An 18,174-nucleotide genomic window follows, 5' to 3' on the forward strand; every position below is an offset into this window, starting at 1 on the left:
CATTCCGAGAATGGAGGACATGTTAACATCGTTCGCTGGGGGAGAAAGATTCAGCAAACTGGACATGAGTCATGTGTATCAGCAGATATTGCTAGATGAAGAATCAAAAAAGTTTGTCACGGTGAACACACACAAGGGGCTGTTCACGTATGTCAGGTTACCATTTGGTGTCAGTTCTAGCCCAGCAATATTCCAACGGACTATGGAGGGCATTCTGCAGGGCATTCCAAAGGTGGCCGTGTACTTAGATGACTTAACAGGAAGTGATGATCAGGATCACGTAAAAACACTGGACAAAGTGCTACAGTGGTTGGAAGACACGGGGCTATGCCTGAAACGGAGTAAGTGTAGTTTCATGGAGAAGGAAGTTACATTCCTGGGACATCGGGTGGATGCCACAGGCCTCCATCCATTACCAGGGAAAGTGCGGGCAGTGCAGGATGCACCTGCACCCACCTCAGTGACTGAACTGAAAGCCTATCTAGGGCTCCTGAATTATTATAACCGGTTTCTTCCAAACTTATCGATGCTGCTGGCACCCCTGCACAAACTGCTGAGAAAGGAAGAGCCATGGCGTTGGGGGCCAGAGCAAGCGAAAGCGTTTCAGCAGTCAAAGGAGCTACTTCAGTCCAGCAGGGTATTAGTGCATTACGACGAGAAGAAGGAGCTGATAATGTCCTGCGACGCATCACCCTATGGAGTGGGGGCAGTGTTGGCCCACCGCATGCCAGATGGAGCGGAAAGGCCCATCGGGTTTGTTTCACGCACGCTCACAGCTGCGGAAAAGAACTATTCACAGCTTGATAAAGAGGGGTTAGCCATTATATTTGGAGTAAAGAAATTCCATAAGTACATATATGGGAGGAAGTTTGTAATCAGTACTGACCACAAGCCTCTTATTATTAGCTTACTGAATGAGATGAAAGCGGTGCCTCAAATGGCATCACAGAGAATAATGAGATGGGCAGTAATACTAAGAGCCTATGAATATGTGATCACGTACAGAGCCGGCAAGGAAAACAGGAACGCTGACGCGCTCAGCCGCCTGCCTCTCTCAAAATCTCCTCGCAGTACTTCCCCTGAGGAGCACGTCCTGATGCTGGATCAGGAGATCAGTCCCCTGATGACTTCAGCGCAAATCCAGGGCTGGACAGCCAAGGACCCCGTTCTGTCAAGGGTGCATGAGTATGTGTTGAAAGGCTGGCCAGATCACCGTGAGGGACCGGAGTTCGCGCCGTACAGACAGAGACAGCACGAGCTCAGTGTCCAAGATGGATGTGTGCTATGGGGAGCATGCATCATAGTCCCAGAGCGGGGACGCTCTACTTTGATGGAACAGTTGCATCAATCGCACCCAGGAATGACTAGAATGAAAGGACTGGCTAGGAGCTACCTGTGGTGGCCTAACTTGGATGCTGAAATTGAGTCAAAGGTAAAGTCATGCACTATATGTCAGGAACAGAGGAAAGCACCTACCGGGGCACCACTCCATCCCTGGGAGTGGCCCAGCAAACCCTGGAGTAGAATTCACATAGACTATGCGGGACCTTTTATGGGCAAAATGTTTTTGGTGCTGGTAGACGCTCACTCAAAGTGGATCGACGTTTACCCAGTGAGCTCGGCAACGACTGATGCCACACTGGATTGTCTCAGGAACAGCTTCAGCACGCATGGTATTCCAGAAATGATTGTATCCGACAATGCACAGTGTTTTGTTAGTGAAGGGAGCAAAGAATTCATGGTAAGGAATGGAATCACACATGTCACCTCGGCTCCCTATCACCCAGTCTCAAATGGGTTAGCCGAACGAGCCATGCAGACTTTTAAGGAGCTCATGAGGAAGAGCTCAGGTGACACCCTGGAGACCAAGCTCAATAGAGCCTTGTTTAGTTATCGTATAACACCCCAAGCTACCACGGGGCTGAGTTGATGATGGGGAGAAAGTTGCGGTGCACGTTAGACCTGATACACCCAGATCTCAAAAGCAAGGTTGAGACAAAACAAACAAACCAAAAAGCGTACCATGACAAACATACTAAAGCTTGTCATTTCGCCATAGAGGACTCTGTGTACACCCGGAACTTCGGCTATGGACCTAAATGGATACCAGGACTAATCCAGGACATTACAGGACCTGTGTTGTACTCCGTGTTACTAGGGGATGGTCGAGGGGTTTGTCGGCATGTGAATCAGCTTTTCAGCCGGCAGCAGGGGGAACTGCCTCAGATGGAACAAAGGGCAGTAGAGGAGGCTGTTCCAGGACCCAGCATGGCTTATAAGGTGCCAGTGGACACTGGTGCTGCCAGGCCACAGCGGGACAGAGTAAAACCAACATCAGAGACTACTCCAATCTCAAGTGCAAGTGAATCTGAGAATCCACCACAAGTGGAATTAAGACGTTCACAAAGGATTCGCAAGCAACCAGAAAGACTTATACAAACCTGTTAAATTAGTCAGGGGTTAACCATGGTTAGAGCATACTGGTTAATTAAAACGTAGTACCTAGTAAGGGTTATTGCTTAAGAATTGCATACAGCAATCTTAAGGGGGGAGGAGTGTAGTAACCTGGGAGGTTATGAGTAACCTGATCCACCAGGTGGTGCTGTGGCAATTGGTCTCCTGAGTTAAGTCTGGTCTGTACTGGTTGTACTCTTTGTTTTTGCTGCCTCATGGCAGAAGCTTTTATGTGCAAGTGTTGATTAAACCATGTTACGGAGTTAACCTGTGTCTGTCTCCATCTATGGCCACCTCAAGATACCACAGTGGGGTTGGTTTGTATCAGACAGGAGGAGATTGGTGTCAGTTACTGTGGGGTTGGTTTATATCAGACAGGAGGAGATTGGTGTCAGTGACTGGGGTTGGTTTATATCAGACAGGAGGAGATGGGTGTCAGTGACTGTGAGGTTGGTTTATATCAGACAGGAGGAGATTGGTGTCTGTGACTGTGGGGTTGGTTTATATCAGACAGGAGAAGATTGGTGTCAGTGACTGTGGGGCTGGTTTATATCAGACAGGAGAAGGTTGGTGTCAGTGACTGTGAGGTTGGTTTATATCAGACAGGAGGAGATTGGTGCCCTTGAGAAGGTGGTGGTGAGCCGCCTTCTTGAACCGCTGCAGTCCGTGTGGTGAAGGTGCTCCCAAAGAGCTGTTAGGGAGGGAGTTCCAGGATTTTGACCCAGCAACAATGAAGGATCGGCGATATATTTCCATGTGGGGATGGTGTATGACTTGGAGGGGAGCTTGGAGGTGGTGGTGTTCCCCTGCGCCTGCTGCCCTCGTCCCTCTAGGTGGTGGAGGTGGCGGGTTTGGGAGGTGCTGCCGAAGAAGCCTTGGCGAGTTGCTGCAGCGTCTCTTGTCAATCAGAGGTTCTCAACCGGGGTCCGTGAGAAGGTTTCTAGGGGTGGGCCCAGAAACTCTCTCCCTCTTTCATTCTTTCTCCCACTAGCAGCCCTCACACCGGGCGCCGGCTCAGTTCCCATTCAGCAGCCTCGGGGGAAGTGATGTGGGGCGTGATGGGGTGAAGGCTGCGGAAGCCGCCCCTCGCTCGCTGCCAACTGGGTTGATCCAGATTCCCATCATCTCCCCCCTTCCCCCCTACAAATCCAGGCTGGGGTTTATTGGAGGGTGGGGCTATTCCCAATTCCAGGAGCCCAGCCCGTTGAACACCTTCTCCCACTGGAACAGGAGCAGTGCGCAGGCGCAGTTTGCGGGACCCACAGCTCCAGCCGCCGCTCGCCCTCACACCAGGCGGCGCCACTGTGCAGGACAGCCCGCGGCCTCGGGGATTGGTCCAGTCAACCGTCAATCAAAGGTCAGCAGCCAATCTGCTTGGCCCAAGTCCCGCCTCCAACCGCCGTCCATTGTTGGGGTCATGATGTGGAGATGCCAGTGTTGGATTGGGGTGGACAAATGTGAGAAGTCACACAACACCAGGTTATAGTCCAACCTTCACAAGCTTTCGAAGCGCTGCTCCTTCGTCAGCTGAAGTGAAGGGATGCATATAGGCACAGCTTATATAGTCAGAGATCACTGCCAGATGATTACAGGTAATCTTTCTAACTGCCCTTTATCACACCTCGGCAGAGAGATAATCACAGCAATCAAAGGTGTGAATGGTGTCCAAACAAATCAGTCAGGAAAACATTACATCAAAGAACAATGAGGTGGGGTCACAAGGGGTCAAATGTTGCAGATGCTGGCGTCTGTATGAAAAACAAAAAACAATCAAAACAAATTTTTTTTTTGCTGCAAATCACAGCAGGTCCGGCCGCATCTGTGTAGAGAGAACAAGCCAATGATGACTCAAGTCTGGAAGACTCTACATCAGGTGGGGTTACATGTAGCGTTTGGGGTGTTTGGCTTGGCCACAGAAGTAACACTTCGGGCCCCGGGACATGAACCCAAGATCCCGGTTGAGGCCGTCCTCATGAGTGCGGAACTTGGCTATCAGTTTCTGCTCAACGATTTTGCGTTGTCGTGTGTCTCGAAGGCCGCCTTGGAGAATGCTTACCTGAAGATCGGAGGCTGAATGTCCTTGACTGCTGAAGTGTTCCCCGACTGGGAGGGAACACTCCTGCCTGGTGATTGTTGTGCGGTGTCCGTTCATCCGTTGTCAGTGTCTGCATGGTCTCGCCGATGTACCATGCTCTGGGGCATCCTTTCCTGCAACGTATGAGGTAGACAACGTTGGCCGAGTCACATGAGTAGGTACCATGTACCTGGTGGGTGGTGTCCTCACGTGTGATGATGGTATCTGTGTTGATGATCTGGCATGTCTTGCAGAGGTTGCCGTGGCAGGGTTGTGTGCTGTCGTGGTTGCTGTTCTCCTGAAAGCTGGATAATTTGCTGCGAATGATGGTCTGTTTGAGGTTAGGCGGCTGTTTGAAGGTGAGTATTGGAGGCGTGGGAATGGCCTTAGCGAGGTGTTCGTCGTCATCGATGACATGTTGAAGGCTGCGAAGAACATGGCGTAGTTTCTCTGCTCCGGGGAAGTACTGGACGATGAAGGGTACTCTGTTGGTTGTGTCCCGTGTTTGTCTTCTGAGGAGGTCTATGCGATTTTTCGCTGTGGCACGTCGGAACTGTCGATCAATGAGTCGAGCGTCATATCCCATTCTTACGAGGGCATCTTTCAGCGTCTGTAGGTGTCCATCGCGTTCCTCCTCGTCTGAGCAGATCCTGTGTATTCGCAGGGCTTGTCCATAGGGGATGGCTTCTTTAACGTGGTTAGGGTGGAAGCTGGAGAAGTGGAGCATCGTGAGGTTGTCCGTGAGCTTGCGGTAGAGTGAAGTGCTGAGGTGTCCGTCTTTGATGGAGATTCGTGTGTCCAAGAATGAAACCGATTCCGAGGAGTAGTCCATGGTGAGTTTGATGGTGGGATAGAACTTGTTGATGTTATCGTGTAGTCTTTTCAGTGATTCTTCGCCGTGGGTCCATAGGAAGAAAATGTTATCGATGTATCTGGTGTATAGCGTTGGTTGGAGGTCCTGTGCAGCGAAGAAGTCTTGCTCGAACTTGTGCATGAAGATGTTGGCGTACTGGGGTGCGAATTTGGTCCCCATGGCTGTTCCGTGTGTTTGGGTAAAGAACTGATTGTCGAAGGTGAAGACATTGTGATCAAGGATGAAGCAGATGAGTTGTAGCATGGCGTCTGGTCATTGGCTGTTGTTGGTGTTGAGTACTGAGGCTGTCGCAGCGATGCCGTCATCGTGGGGGATACTGGTGTAGAGTGCCGAGACGTCCATTGTGGCGAGGAGTGTTCCTGGTTCAACTGGTCCGTGGGTGCTGAGTTTCTGTAAGAAGTCTGTAGTGTCGCGACAGAAGCTGGGGGTTCCCTGTACGATGGGTTTCAGGATGCCCTCAACATATCCAGAGGTGTTCTCAAACAGGGTTCCGTTGCCTGATACGATAGGACGTCCGGGTGTGTTGGCTTTGTGTATGTTTTGGGAGGCAGCAGAAGTCTCCCACGCGGGGAGTACGTGGGATGAGAGCGCGTAGGATGCTTTGAAGGTCTGGATCGAAGGTCTTGATCAGTCTGTTGAGTTGGCGGGTGTGTTCTTTGGTCGGATCTGCGGGTAACTGTCTGTAGTGTTCCTGGTTGTCCAGTTGTCAGTATGCTTCTTTGCAATAGTCCATTCTGTTCTGTATGACGATGGCTCCCCCTTGTTTGCTGGTTTGATGACGATGTTGCGGTTGGTCTTGAGAGCATGGATGGCATTGCGTTGTGCTCAGGTGACATTCTGGACTGTCTTGAGAGTGCGGCTGATGAATCTGGCATTGATGCATCTCCTGACAGCTTGAGAATACATGACAAGCTTAGGGCAGCGACCCTCTGTGGGGTCCAATTTGACTCTTTCTTCTTCGGTTGCTGCATTGCGGATCCCTCTGTCTGCTGTTCCGGATCATTGATTGTCTCATTGGGTTCGCTGCTGACATCTTGGGATTTGTGGAAGAATTCCCGGAACCTCATTCTCCTGATGAATTCCTCTGTTTCTGCCGCGAGACCGATGGGGTCCATTTTGGTGGTGGGGCAGATATTGAGCCCTCGGCTGAGAACTTCAATTTCGTCTGGTTGAAGGGTGTGGTCGGACAAGTTGACGATGGACTTTCCTGTGATTTCAACCGTGTTACCGGGGGAGACTTGGTTGCTGCTGGTGGTGATGCCGAGTTTCTCAAGCTTCCTGTTCTTGGTGTGCATGTAGGCAGTGTAGTTCCGTTGCCTTGTCTGTTTGGCAGTGTCTCATAGCTGGTCTGCTGTGTCCTGAGCACAGGCTGAGAACATGGACTCTATCTTGGTTTCGAGGTTGCGGCGTCTGCTGCAGAGCTGCTGTACGAGATGGTTGAGGAGTGTGCGAGAGGTACGACGGCAGAGTCTCTCAGCGTAGTCTGTGTTGTAGGTAGACTTGAGTGGGTTAGTGATCTGTAGTCCTTTTGGGATCTTGTCTGCTTTCTTGCATCTCTGTAGAAACTTGATGTCTGTGTTGATATGCACGAACTTCTTGGAGATCCTCTCCACTTTGAGCCGGCAGTTTGTGGTGTCGATAGTAGCCATGATGTGGAGATGCCGGTGTTGGACTGGGGTGGACAAATGTGAGAAGTCACACAACACCTGGTTATAGTCCAACAGCTTTATTTGAAATCACAAGCTTTCGGAGTGCTGCTCCTTCGTTAGGCGAAGTGAAGAGATGCATATAGGTACAGCATATATAGTCAGAGAACACTGCCAGATGATTACAGATAATCCTTCTAACTGCCCTTTATCACACCTCAGCAGAGAGATAATCACAGCAATCAAAGGTACAGCACGGGTTAGATATAGAGTAAAGCTCCCTCTACACTGTCCCATCAAACACTCCCAGGGCAGGTACAGCACGGATTAGATACAGAGTAAAGCTCCCTCTACACTGTCCCATCAAACACTCCCAGTGCAGGTACAGCACGGGTTAGATACAGAGTAAAGCTCCCTCTACAGTGTCTCATCAAACACTCCCAGGACAGGTACAGCATAGGTTAGATACAGAGTAAAGCCCCCTCTACACTGTCCCATCAAACACTCCCAGGGCAGGAACAGCACGGGTTATATACAGAGTAAAGCTTCCTCTACACTATCCCATCAAACACTCCCAGGGCAGGTACTGCACGGGTTAGATACAGAGTAAAGCTCCCTCTACACTGTCCCATCAAACACTCCCAGGGTAGGTACAGCACGGGTTAGATACAGAGTAAAGCTCCCTCTACATTATCCCATGAAACACTCCCAGGGCAAGTACAGCAGGGGTTAGATACAGAGTAAAGCTCCCTCTACACTATCCCATCAAACACTCCCAGGGCAGGTACAGCACGGGTTGGATACAGAGTAAAGCTCCCTCTACAGTGTCCCATCAAACACTCCCAGGGCAGGAACAGCAGCATGGGTTAGATACAGAGTAAAGCTCCCTCTACACACTCCCATCAAACACTCCCAGGGCAGGTACAGCACGGGTTAGATACAGAGTAAAGCTCCCTCTACACTGTCCCATCAAACACTCCCAGGGCAGGTACAGCATGGGTTAGATACAGAGTAAAGCTCCCTCTACACTGTCCCATCAAACACTCCCAGGGCAGGTACAACATGGGTTAGATACAGAGTAAAGCTCCCTCTACACTGTCCCATCAAACACTCCCGGGACAGATACAGCACGGGTTAGATACAGAGTAAAGCTCCCTCCACACTATCCCATCAAACACTCCCGGGACAGACACAGCACGGGTTAGATACAGAGTAAAGCTCCCTCTACACTATCCCATCAAACAATCCCAGGGCAGGTATGATGCGCTATCAATTACTGAGAAAGACTGGAAGTTAAGAGAGTAACAAACAGGCTTTTATTAGCTAAAGAACGAAGGCATGCCTCTAGTGGTCGACCGGTCCTGAATGCCTGGGGAACTGCAGAGCAGCCGCCTTTATACCAGGGCATGTGGGTGGAGCCAGGGGCGGAGCCAGCTGAGGCATGCACAGACAGGTACAACACTGGGCAAGAGTGAACAACAGTGAAGTGAACAACAGTGAACAACAGTGAAGTGAACAACAGTGAACAACAGTGGTTTACCACAAGGTACAGCACGGGTTAGATACAGGAGGCTAGTGTGCAGTGGAGAGTCAGTGTCGGGCTAGGTGTCTGAGGGATGAAGGAGGTGAGTGTGTAGTGGAGAGTCAGGGTTGGGCTAGGTGGCCAGGAAGGCGCCGAACTCCTCGAGTTTCTTCGCTGGGAGCAAGCGGAAGCCAAGCGCAGGCAGCGCAAGGAGCGCATGTCAACCCAAGCACCCCACCCACCCGCCCCTTCAACCACCATCTGCCCCACCTGTGACAGAGACTGTAGGTCCCGCATTGGACTCATCAGTCACCTGTGAACTCATTTTTAATGTGGAAGCAAGTCATCCTCGGTTCCGACGGACTGCCTAAGAAGAAGAAGGTGGCTGAGGGATGAAGGAGGCGAGTGTGCAGTGGAGAGTTAGGGTCGGGCTAGGTCACTGAGGGATGAAGGAGGCGAGTGTGCAGTGGAGAGTCAGGGTCAGGCTAGGTCACTGAGGGATGAAGGAGGCGAGTGTGCAGTGGAGAGTCAGGGTCGGGCTAGGTCGCTGCGGGATGAAGGAGGCGAGTGTGCAGTGGAGAGTCAGGGTAGGGCTAGGTCACTGAGGGATGAAGGAGGCGAGTGTGCAGTGGAGAGTCAGGGTCGGGCTAGGTCACTGAGGGATGAAGGGGGCGAGTGTGCACTGGAGAGTCAGGGTAGGGCTAGGTCACTGAGGGATGAAGGAGGCGAGTGTGCAGTGGAGAGTCACGGTCGGGCTAGGTCACTGAGGGATGAAGGAGGCGAGTGTGCAGTGGAGAGTCACGGTCGGGCTAGGTCACTGAGGGATGAAGGAGGCGAGTGTGCAGTGGAGAGTCCGGGTAGGGCTAGGTCACTGAGGGATGAAGGAGGCGAGTGTGCAGTGGAGAGTCAGGGTCAGGCTAGGTCACTGAGGGATGAAGGAGGCGAGTGTGCAGTGGAGAGTCAGGGTAGGGCTAGGTCACTGAGGGATGAAGGAGGCGAGTGTGCAGTGGAGAGTCACGGTCGGGCTAGGTCACTGAGGGATGAAGGAGGCGAGTGTGCAGTGGAGTGTCAGGGTAGGGCTAGGTCACTGAGGGATGAAGGAGGCGAGTGTGCAGTGGAGATTCAGGGTCGGGCTAGGTCACTGAGGGATGAAGGAGGCGAGTGTGCAGTGGAGAGTCAGGGTCGGGCTCTGTCACTGAGGGATGAAGGAGGCGAGTGTGCAGTGGAGAGTCAGGGTCGGGCTCTGTCACTGAGGGATGAAGGAGGCGAGTGTGCAGTGGAGACTCAGGGTCGGGCTAGGTCACTGAGGGATGAAGGGGGCGAGTGTGCAGTGGAGAGTCAGGGTCGGGTTAGGTCACTGAGGGATGAAGGAGGCGAGTGTGTAGTGGAGAGTCAGGGTCGGGCTAGGTCACTAAGGGATGAAGGAGGCGAGTGTGCAGTGGAGAGTCAGGGTAGGGCTAGGTCACTGAGGGATGAAGGAGGCGAGTGTGCAGTGGAGAGTCAGGGTCGGGCTAGTTCACTGAGGGATGAAGGAGGCGAGTGTGCAGTGGAGACTCAGGGTCGGGCTAGGTCACTGAGGGATGAAGGAGGCGAGTGTGCAGTGGAGACTCAGGGTCGGTCTAGGTCACTGAGGGATGAAGGAGGCGAGTGAGCAGTGGAGAGTCAGGGTCGGGCTAGGTCACTGAGGGATGAAGGAGGCGAGTGTGCAGTGGAGAGTCAGGGTAGGGCTAGGTCACTGAGGGATGAAGGAGGCGAGTGTGCAGTGGAGAGTCAGGGTCGGGCTAGTTCACTGAGGGATGAAGGAGGCGAGTGTGCATTGGAGAGTCAGGGTCGGGCTAGGTCACTGAGGGATGAAGGAGGCGAGTGTGCAGTGGAGAGTCAGGGTCGGGCTAGGTCACTGAGGGATGAAGGAGGCGAGTGTGCAGTGGAGAGTCAGGGTAGGGCTAGGTCACTGAGGGATGAAGGAGGCGAGTGTGTAGTGGAGAGTCAGGGTAGGGCTAGGTCACTGAGGGATGAAGGAGGCGAGTGTGCAGTGGAGAGTCAGGGAAAAGGAAAATTCAAAACCAGGTTCTGAGGCATGATGCTCTATTCACACATCAAATGTGAGAGAGATGCTGTGGGACACACGTTAAGCCCAGTCGCTGGCAGTGATTAACAGACTGGGTTTTGTGTTTAATGATCCCGGGCATGTTACCGAGACCTTCCCTGGATACCAAGGCTAGGCAAGGCACTCTGGAATGTATGGGGAGCTGGGACTTGTCCATGAGAGTAACCGAAGGTATGAGAACTGAAACAATCTAAAGTTACAAAGGAGAAAAGGCCCAAAAATGGAGCAGTCGGTAACAGGACATCAAATAGTCTCCTCTTATCTTGGAGAAATCAAATACTCAAAACATTGAGTGCTTGAAGCAAAGCTGATTTATTCGACAGATATCCAGAATATTAAGCACCAGCCCAGTTATTGGGGTTATTAAGATCAGCAGAAACAAACCCCAACTGTCAGAATGAACATGGTTCAGTCCTGGATGTGATTAACAGCAGCAATAACAGCAGAATCCAACCTCTGCAGTCACTTGTGAACTCGCTGGTGTCTCAGCAGGTGGGATGAACGGGAGAATCTCTTCCCACACACGGAGCAGGTGAACGGCCTCTCCCCAGTGTGAACTCGCTGGTGTGTCAGCAGGTAAGATGAATTAGTGAATCCCTTCCCACACTCAGAGCAGGTAAATGGCCTCTCCCCAGTGTGAATACGCTGGTGTCTCAGCAGGTTGCAGGTCTGAATGAATCCCTTCCCACACTCGGAGCAGGTCAACGGCCTATCCCCGGTGTGAATGCATTGGTGATTAAGCAGATCCCTTTTGCTTTTAAAGCTCTGCTCACAGTCAGAACATTTAAATGGTCTCTTATCAGTGTGAACAAGGTGATGTGTAGCGAGGGTGGATGACTGAGTGAATCCCATCCCACACACGGAGCAGGTGAACGGCCTCTCCCCGGTGTGAGTGCGTTGGTGTTGCATCAGATGCTTTCTGCTTTTAAAGCTCTTCTCACAGTCAGAACATTTAAACGGTCTCTTATTAGAGTGAACAAGTTGGTGTTCAATGAGGCTGGAGGAGTTAGTGAATCCCTTCCCACACATGGAGCAAGTGAACGGCCTCTCCCCAGTGTGACTGCGTCGATGCGTTTCCAGCTCAGATGGGTAATTGAATCCCTTCCCACAGTCCCCACATTTCCACGGTTTCTCCATGGTGCAACTGTCCTTGTGTCTCTCCAGGTTGGACGATCAGTTGAAGCCTTGTCCACACACAGAACACGTGTCTGGTTTCTCTCCACTGTGAACGGTGCGATGTTTTTTCAGGCTGTGTGACTGGTTAAAGCTCTTTCCACAGTCAGTGCACTGGAACACTCTCACTCGGGTGTGGGTGTCTCGGTGCTTTTCCAGTCACACTGATGTTTGAAATCTTTTCCCACAGACAGAACAGACAAACATTTCTCCCTCCACATTCAAAGGCCGATGATATTCAAGTCCTGATGAAAAGAGTGACTCACTCTAATACCCTGTAAAAGGAGTTTACAGAAGTCATCACTGTAAGTACAGGATACAAATTCAGAACAGACAATTCTAGTTTCTATGGAACATTCTTCCCTCTATTGTTCCCCCAAAGCTGTAAATCCCCGTCCCACACACTCTCCCTCCTCCCTGTGCTGAAATCCAAACCCATCGCACCATCTCCAAATTTATTCCTCTGCTCCCAGTTTTCTTCTTCCCCTGAAGGTACTGACTCTGGCTGGGTTCAGTTCTACACTCACTGGTTCCCCTCACTCTCCTCCCCTGAAGGTGCTGACTCTGGCTGGGTTCAGTTCTACACTCACTGGTTCCCCTCACTCTCCTCCCCTGAAGGTGCTGACTCTGGCTGGGTTCAGTTCTACACTCACTGCTTCCCCTCCCTCTCCTCCCCTGAAGGTGCTGACTCTGGCTGGGTTCAGTTCTACACTCACTGGTTCCCCTCCCTCTCCTCCCCTGAAGGTGCTGACTCTGGCTGGGTTCAGTACTACACTCAATTCAATTCAATTCAAATCGCTTTATTGGCATGACAAGGTACATCTTATGTTGCCAAAGCATCGAAAAACATTCATGGTTGTACACAAAAATACAGATCTATCCATCCATACAGTGTATAAACAGATATCTCCCTGAGTGTATAAATATACATTCATATAATTTGTATATACTCTTTTCTTATATTTAGTGGTTGTCCCTCTGTTTATGGCAAGCTGTAACATAGTGTGCCGCTAAGGTTACACAATTTCTCTCTTCCCCTAGTAGGTATGGGAGTTTTTGGTCGTCATTCAAATTTCTGAATTCCGGGCATATTTTTGTGAATTTTGGGTAGAAATTCTCCCTTATGCCCTGATATTTTCTACAAGCTGTGAGGAAGTGCATCTCTGTCTCCACCACTCCCTGACTGCAGTGAGAGCATATCCTGTCCTCTCTTGGTAGCCGGGTCTGCCTGTGTCTACCTTTTTCGATCGCCAGGCTATGTTCACTAAGTCTGTACATTGTCAAGGTTTTTCTCAGTTTTCTATCCTTTACCATGGTCAGGTAATCAGCCATGTTGTATTGTCTGTTTAGGGCCAAGTAGCAATTGAGTTTGCTTTGGGTTTTTGTTGTTTCTGTCCAATATGACAGATATTTTTCCTTTTGCTTAGCGACGATTGTGTTGGGTCGAATTCTTTGTGTTACGCTGTCACTGTCCTGGGGCTGGTTATTGTTAGTAGTGTTAGTAGTTACTTCACTGAGTCCCAGGACTAGTTGACTGAGGGTATTCTTCTTTATGGTCCTCTCTTGGCACTCACTGGTTCCCCTCCCTCTCCTCCCCTGAAGGTGCTGACTCTGGCTGGGTTCAGTTCTACACTCACTGGTTCCCCTCCCTCTCCTCCCCTGAAGGTGCTGACTCTGGCTGGGTTCAGTTCTACAGTCACTGGTTCCCCTCCCTCTCCTCCCCTGAAGGTGCTGACTCTGGCTCGGTTCAGTTCTACACTCACTGGTTCCCCACCTTATGAATTGCTTCGGGCACTTTGTTAAACACACACACAACAGAAGCACATTAATCTGATGGGAGATCACTGACACACGAGCAGCCAGCAGTGTGGAGCCTCCTGAGAGTCTGGCTCCTTTACAGCCATTATTTACAGGATCTGGGACACAGAAAAAAGTCTAATTCAAATTGGTGATATATTTATTCACACAAACCAAGCACCAAAATAATGAATCATTTCTCCTTCATTTACAGACGCTCCCTGACCAGTCACCAGATCTCCTCCATTTACAGACGCTCCCTGACCAGTCACCATTTCTCCTTCATTTACAGACGCTCCCTGACCAGCCACCAGTTCTCCTCCATTTACAGATGCTCCTTGACCAGTCACCATTTCTCCTCCATTTACAGATGCTCCCTGACCAGTCACCATTTCTCCTCTATTTACAGACGTTCCCGAACTAGTCACCATTTCTCCTCCATTTACAGACACTCCCTAACTAGTCCCCATTTCTCCTCCATTTACAAACGTTCCCTGACCAGTCAGCATTTCTCCTCCATTTAGATGCTCCTTGACCAGTCACCATTTCTCCTCCATTTACAGACCCTCCCTGACCAGTCTCCATTTCTCCTCCATTTACAGACACTCCCTGACCAGTCACCATTTCTCCTCCATTTACATACGCTCCCTGACCAGTCACCATTTCTCCTCCATTTACAGCCGCTCCCTGACCAGTTACCATTTGTCCTCCATTTACAGACACTCCCTAACCTGTCACCATTTCTCCTCCATTTACAGATGCTCCCTGACCAGTCACCATTTCTCCTCCATTTACAGACACTCCCTGACCAGTCACCATTTATCTTCCATTTACAGACGCTCCCTGACCAGTCACCATTTCTCCTTCATTTACAGATGCTCCCTGACCTGTCACCATTTCTCCTCCATTTACAGATGCTCCCTAACCTGTCACCATTTCTCCTCCATTTACAGACGCTCCCTGGGCAGTCACCATTTCTCCTCCATTTACAGATGCTCCCTAACCTGTCACCATTTCTCCTCCATTTAGATGTTCCCTGACCAGTCACCATTTCTCCTCCATTTACAGACGCTCCCTGACCAGTCACCATTTCCCCTCCATTTACAGACGCTCCCTGACCAGTCACCATTTCTCCTTAATTTACAGATGCTCCCTGACCTGTCACCATTTCTCCTCCATTTACAGACGCTCCCTAACCTGTCACCATTTCTCCTCCATTTACAGACGCTCCCTGACCAGTCACCATTCCTCCTTCATTTACAGACGCTCCCTGACTTCCTGTCTGTTCCGGAGTTTGGCGCGGGACCCCTTTGCTGAGCGAATCGGGAGAAACCGGGAAGCAGCGGGCTTTGATTTGAGTGTTTTAATAATGGGGCCTGGTGCCGCACTCGGGGTGTGAGCAGCCGGCATCCTCCCGGGGTTCATGAACCCGCTCCCTGAGCTCGGGGTGTGAGCAACCCGCGACCCCCCGGGGTTCATGAACCCGCTCCCTGAGCTCGCGGTATGACCGGCCCGCGTACCCCCGGGTTCATGCACCCGCTCCTTGACCTCTCACCTGTTGTGTCGGCGGCTGCTGCCAAGGTACGCGCATGCTTAGCTCACGCTGCCCGGCTGATTGACGGGAGCTCCGGACCAATAGGAAGAGCGGGGCGGGTGTGGAGGACCGAGCTGGCTGCGGGTCCTCCAACCAATGGCGGCGCAGCAAGAGGGTGACCAGCTGCGGTGCGCTGGGGCCGATTATAACGCAGGCTTCAGGGGGATATCTGAAGTTTCTCTGATTGTATGAATTGACAGACCTTTCCCTTAGCCGATAGCTTGTTTTCACATGACATCATGCTGTCTAAAGTTAACAACAACTCCATTAAGGAGATACTAATAAGAACCTGGAACTTTATAGTAACTTAATTAATTCGCTGAATTCCTCGACAAGTTTTTTTCCATTGGGCTGATGAGGTCAGTGTAACTCCCTATTTAATTATCTTATTGCACATTTCTCTCTCGTCATTTAATTGTTATGCCACGAGTGAAACATTTAATTACGAGTCTGTCTTTGATTCTGTGCCAGTCAGAGCTTCACTGTCCGTATTCTAAACTCTATTTCGAAAGATAATGTTGGTCACAGTTGTCCTGTCCTTACAATTATCTCACAGCTCTCTCACTGGACCTTTCCAATTAAACTGATCCAATTGAGCAGGTGGTGATGTCATGTTGGAAGCTGCTGGTCCTGTAAGGGTCAGTCTTAGTTCAAATGTTAGGTGCTCACTGAGGGGGAACTTCGGAGAAAAGGAAAAAAAGTTGAAGATAATGTGATATGTTTGGATTTCAGCACAGGGAGGAGGGAGAGTGTGTGGGATGGGAAATTACAGCTTTGGGGGAACAAGAGAGGAAAGAATGTCCCAGAGACACTGTAATGATCAATAACGTGTCATTCTATAGTGGACACTAGGTGGAGCCGTAGAGCTGTATAAGACTACACTACCCAGCTGTAGATATATTAAGACTACATTACCCATGAGGCACTAGGCTACCCACAAGGCAGCAGTCAAGATGGAAGCCTCTACAGATACTGTACCGAGTCCCCATGTGCTCAATAAAAGTAACTAGCAAAAGCTAGCTGTGTTCATAATAAGAATGTCTATTTATTAATGAACGTAAGAGACACTTGAACTCAGAGTCTCAGAATAAGGGGTCGGCCATTTAGGATTGAGGTGAGGAGAAATTTCTTCACTCAGAGGGTGGTGAATCTTTGGAATTCCCTCCCCCAAAGGGCTGTGGCTGCTCAGTCGTTGAGTATATTCAAGACAGGGATCGATAGATTTTAGCATAATAAGGGAATCAAGGGATATGGGGATAGTTCAGGAAAGTGGAGATGAGGTAGAAGATCAGCCAGGATCTTATTGAATGGCGGAGCAGGCTCGAAGGACCGAATGGCCAACTCCTGCTCCTATTTCTTATGTTCTTAATTAACTATTTTGAATTTCTATCTTGTGCTTACAATGATGACTTTTGTAAACTCCTTTAACAGGGTGTTAGAAGGGGAGGATTTACAGATGGGAAACTCAAACTAAACATCACGTCAAGATCTGACAGAGTCACTCGATTCACCAGGACCTGAATAACATGGGATTTTGAATATGTAAGGAAAAAGCACCAATCACCGGGCAGAAACCATACACGTGCTCGGTGTGTGGACGAGGCTTCAACCAATCATCGGGCCTGTCAAGACACAAATGCAGTCACTCCAGGGAGAAACTGTGTAAATGTGGGGACTGGGAAGGGATTCGGTTCCCCGTCCCAGCTGGAAACTCATCGGCACTGTCATACTGGAGAGAGGCCATTTATCTGCTCCACGTGTGGGAAGGGATTCACTAATCCATCCAACCTGCTGAGACACCAGCACATTCACACCGGGGGGAAGTCATTCACCTGCTCAGAGTGTGGGAAGGGATTCAGTAATTCATCTGGCCTGCAGAAGCACGCGATAGTTCACACTGACGGGAGACCATTCGAGTGCTCTCACTGTGGCAAGAGGTTTAGGCACTCGTTCCACCTGCGGACACACCAAAGCAGTCACACCGGGGAGAGGCTGTTCACCTGCCCCGTGTGTGGCAAGGGATTCACTCAGTCCGCTAACCTGGTGGAACACCAGTGGGTTCACAAGGGGGAGAAACCAGTTAAATGTCCTGTGTGTGGGAAGAGATTCACTCACTCCTCCTGCTTGATGGTGCATCAGCGAATTCACACTGGGGAGAGACCGTTCACCTGCTCCATGTGTGGGAAGGGATTCACTCTGTCATCCACCCTGCTGAAACACCAGCTAGATCACATGTGATTTCCAGCGTTGGACTCTGCTGTTATTGCTGCTGTTAATCACATCCGGGACTGAACCATGTTCATTCTCACAGTTGGGGTTTGTTTCTGCTGATGCTAATAATCCCTATAACTGGGCTGGAGTTTAATATTCTGGTTATATGTCAAATAAATCAGCTTTGTTTTCAACACATGGTAGATTTCTCGTCTCTCTTCACTGACAGCAAAGTCCCCGTGCGGGTTTATCTTGAGGTGTGTAAGAAATGTGTCCCAGCCACTCTCTCCCATGGTTCACAGCTCCCAGGCACGGAACAGAAGGCTCCTTTACAACTGTGTTTAGAGTCAGGAAGAACAACGGTGAATGCTGGAAACGTGCTGTCAAATCAGAGATTGGTGTAAACCTGCGATCTGTTCTTGACAAAGTGAAACAGGTTTAAGTTTCCAGTCTAAAAATGACTGTGGTAATTATTCCATGAAGATTTAACATGTTTATGTCAAATAAATCAGCTTTGTGTCAAACACACACTGTGTCAAATATTTAATTTCTCCAAGATAAGAGGAGACTAATTGATGTCCTGTTACCGACTGTTCCATTTTTGGGCCTTTTCTCCTTTCTAACTCTAGATTATTTCAGTTCTGATACCTTCGGTTACTCTCATGGACAAGTCACAGCTCCCCAAACATTCCAGAGTGCCTCTCCCAGCCTTGGTATCCAGG

General features: G+C 50.2%; 2 pseudogenes; one reads left to right on the forward strand and one right to left on the reverse strand.

Annotated features, from left to right (window-relative positions):
* LOC147118456 (uncharacterized) overlaps nucleotides 1-14,831 on the reverse strand; it is a 40,208-nt pseudogene extending 25,377 nt beyond the window's left edge.
* The window catches only part of LOC147118457 (uncharacterized), a 36,381-nt pseudogene extending 18,407 nt beyond the window's left edge, over nucleotides 1-17,974 (forward strand).
* Nucleotides 17,975-18,174: the final 200 nt, after the last annotated feature.

The sequence above is a fragment of the Somniosus microcephalus genome, chromosome 4 (genome assembly GCF_052327205.1).
Source record: "Somniosus microcephalus isolate GS21.2 chromosome 4, FLI_Smic_1.0, whole genome shotgun sequence".
NCBI classification, from domain to species: domain Eukaryota; kingdom Metazoa; phylum Chordata; class Chondrichthyes; order Squaliformes; family Somniosidae; genus Somniosus; species Somniosus microcephalus.